Source organism: Triticum aestivum, chromosome 2D (assembly GCF_018294505.1).
Source record: "Triticum aestivum cultivar Chinese Spring chromosome 2D, IWGSC CS RefSeq v2.1, whole genome shotgun sequence".
NCBI lineage: Eukaryota > Viridiplantae > Streptophyta > Magnoliopsida > Poales > Poaceae > Triticum > Triticum aestivum.
The window spans coordinates 479,219,786-479,223,304 of record NC_057799.1 but is presented as its reverse complement, the minus strand read 5'-3'; the positions used below and the strand labels follow the sequence as shown (position 1 = coordinate 479,223,304).

At 39.8% G+C, this 3,519-nt stretch overlaps 1 long non-coding RNA gene across 1 annotated transcript; it reads right to left on the bottom strand.

The window, feature by feature from the left end:
* Positions 1-782: 782 nt before the first annotated feature.
* LOC123049639 (uncharacterized) lies at positions 783-3,519 on the bottom strand. The gene is made up of 4 exons (XR_006423624.1): positions 3,311-3,519; positions 3,072-3,146; positions 1,712-2,875; positions 783-1,552 (listed from the first exon to the last, which is right to left on the bottom strand). It is a non-coding gene; the product is annotated as an uncharacterized lncRNA (long non-coding RNA).

Genomic DNA, 3,519 nt, shown 5'->3' with positions numbered 1-3,519 from the left:
ACCAGAGATAATTTTTTAGAGCAGCTAAAAAATAATGTACAGGGACTGCCCGTAGCATAATTGATGGTTACATGAAACATCTAAAATTTTAAGAATCAAACATGATCCAAGGAAGTGACACACATCTGCAAGTATATAATAATAAAATCCATATGAAAGATAACCTCCACTGATTGAAAAATTGTGAGTTCCACTCCTTTGCTTCGATAGCAACGGCCACTTAGTCCAGCACATCCCCATTGTCATAGATCAGTAGAAGGCAAAAATGGATACACATCTATATGGGCCTACTCCTATCATAGTTTATACATAGCAACAAACTGAGATTACATATGGCTACATAATAAGATTCCTTTGCATCATAGTGTTCTTACTTTGAAATATGGTAGCACCAAATTGGAAGATTCTAATTTGTTAGTTTTGGCACAATGGAAAATTCAATGCATATACCTACTCAACACCAGGATCAAGCAGCAGCACGTTGAGTGAAACTAACAAATTTCAGTCACTGTCTGCTGGATTTTTTTAGCCATAAGAGTAAGGAAAGCATCTGAATAGATCTCAGTATTCAAAATTAAAATTACCTACTCAACACCAGGATCAAGCAGCAGCACGTTGAGTGAAACTAACAAATTTCAGTCACTGTCTGCTGGATTTTTTTAGCCATAAGAGTAAGGAAAGCATCTGAATAGATCTCAGTATTCAAAATTAAAATTAACAGACCTACAACATGCATGTTTATGTATAACATGTCTGCAATCAGTATCTTTTTGAGGATTACATCAAGACTTAGGCCGACGTCAAGGCTGCATTGTTTTCCTTCCAGAGCTGATCATGGAGTTGGTCCGGGACACCATACGCAACCACAAGGTCTCCATGAGCTTTAGCATCATTGGCTAGTTCATGAGCCAGCCCATTGTTTGTCCCTCTTGACAGTTCTGATGTGATAATGCCTAAAAATTACTCAGCGCAGATTTAATATCAACAGTAATTGGGTAGGACAATGATCTGCTTACAGAATTAGCCCCTAGCTCATTTCCCCACTGCGTAGTCGATCTCCACCACCAAGGAGCCTCAGAATACGTTATACAATTCCTTCAGTCCAACTGTAATAGCGTTGGCTTCAGCCTCCTTGACAATTATTCATGCATCCAGAAATGCAAACACGCCACCAAGCTCTAGCACCTTCGCCTCCGACATGGCAATCAAGCATACTCGGAGCCCATGCAATGGGCCCCACGATGATCTTGCACCCTTGCGGCTCAACCGGCGACGTCGTCGGCGGGTCAAGGCAGCGGCAGAGCAGGCGTGACACAGATGCCACGAGCTGCTTGGCCGCCTTTCCTCAAAATTCAACACAACAACAAAGAGAACTTGGCTAGAGATTGCACTTGAACACTTAGTTGCAATAGAAATGATTAAAACTTTCAAGAATACAAATTTGGCTGTCCGTTACAGTGGGAGATGCAGTGTATACGACGGCGAAAACAGGCAAGGAAAAAAACAGGAAATGGTTAAATGTGCTTTTACATTCTGACAGCATCCTTTTGCCCTGCATCACATATAGTAATGATGTCACAAGCATGCTCTTGACGAGAACGATTCACATGTGCTGGCGATCTGTAGAGGATGGAGAAAAGAAGGACAGAAGAGGGAGGCTTGTATCTATCAAGCATAAATAATTACTGAATAAAATCGATCTGATCCGTACCAACTTGAGCAGGATTGTCGAATAGCTTCCTCTTATATAGCATCTACATCAAAAAATCCGGCACACCAAATATAAGATGACACAGATATCATTCTGACAATGTAAACCGTAATAAGTTACAACCTCCATTACACATGTAATTTTATCAAATTGACAAGGCAAGTTATAGGAATCGTAGCCTCAAAAATGGTATGTTCCTGTTTGAGATCTTTTATAGAATCAATAAGGTATAACGACATTAGGGATGAAGCATCAAAGATCAATTAATAAAATCAGGGATTAGGGAATCATACTTACCTTGTTAAGAATGATACTGATGGAATTAGTGAAGGGATGTGTGGTACGCAGGCCAATGGACCCGTGCATCCTTGATGCACACATGTACGTACACGAAGGTTGCTGGGTTGATACTTGAAAGGAGATCGATTCATCTGTCAGCCGGACATACACGAACACGATTTTGTTTTGTATCTTTCGGGAAAGCCATCCTTTCTTGACTATGTATCCATTACTAAATGAAAGTTATTTTCAGATTTTTTTAACTTGGAAGATCAATAATTAGCCTCGATCCATATCGAGTATGTAGCAGTCCCCTGTTTTCCTTGAAAAAGCAAGATTGCGATTGCACATTTTTTATACTCAAATAGTCAAATTAATACATTTTGTTAAGAAAAAAATCCTTTAGGTGTGCCTTTTGTTTCTCGAGGGTCCACTGGTTCTGTAGTATTTGTGTCTAATTTTTTCTAGAATTCATTTTTTACTTTTTGTGTGGTGTATACAGTCAAACTAACTAACATATGCGTTCAATAGTGATTAGAAGGCACTTTCAGTCAGTTAGATGGATAAAGATCAAGCTTGGCACCACAAAAATTGAGAGGAGAACTGAATATGAATTATCCTCCATTAATCATTCATATGATCCTTAGATCATCGATCTACCAGTACTGGCAGTACATGAGTCTAAACAACATACATCTTGTGTGAGGCAAAATAAAATAAGTTTCATGAGTATCTTATGGCCATACCTGACACATAACATTATCTCACCAAATTTATCAAATCCATGGGAAGCACATTTGAAGAATAACAGGTTGAGGAAAATAAGTGCCAAACCAAATTCTTCTGAGATACTCAATTTCATGAACACAGCACTCCCACTCCTCCCTATATTTGCAGCAAGCAGTTCATGAGAAAATCAACATGCAGTAAATGAGAGGTAGTTGAAGAAATATATCAATAACTTGCGCTGAATATAGCTATCTGATATGGATGTGTCGATCCAACATGAGTTATCTCTGTCTCATGCACTGACTATTGTGTTATAGTTGAAAAAGTCAATTGTGAACCCCATAAAACTAACCACTTGTCATTGACGGGAGCAACTTGAGGCCAAAGTCGGAATCAGCTCACGTGTTCTAGCAAAGGAAGATGTGATCTGAACAATGGCAGAGAGATCAGTCCTAGATTTTTTCAAGCAGAACAAATACAAAGATTGCAGAAAAAAGGTGCAGTACTTTCTGACCAGACCAAGAAGAACATTACTTTTTATGACTGTAGATGAAAATTTTACAGAATAATTTGGCAAAAGCTAGTACATACCTCTGGGGTAGCATGTTGGGCAGGGGATGTTCTTCCGGCTCAGATGTAGTATGCTTGGGCGGCGGATTTTCTTCCGGCGAACTCGGCTGAGACGATCCTGGACGACTCTTCAAAAGTTGCGATATGAAGCGATTTAATGGAGATTCCGGTCGAGGGCTCCTTCTAATGGCAGCCAAGTCCCTCTGAAATCTGGGTCGCGCACGCCATGG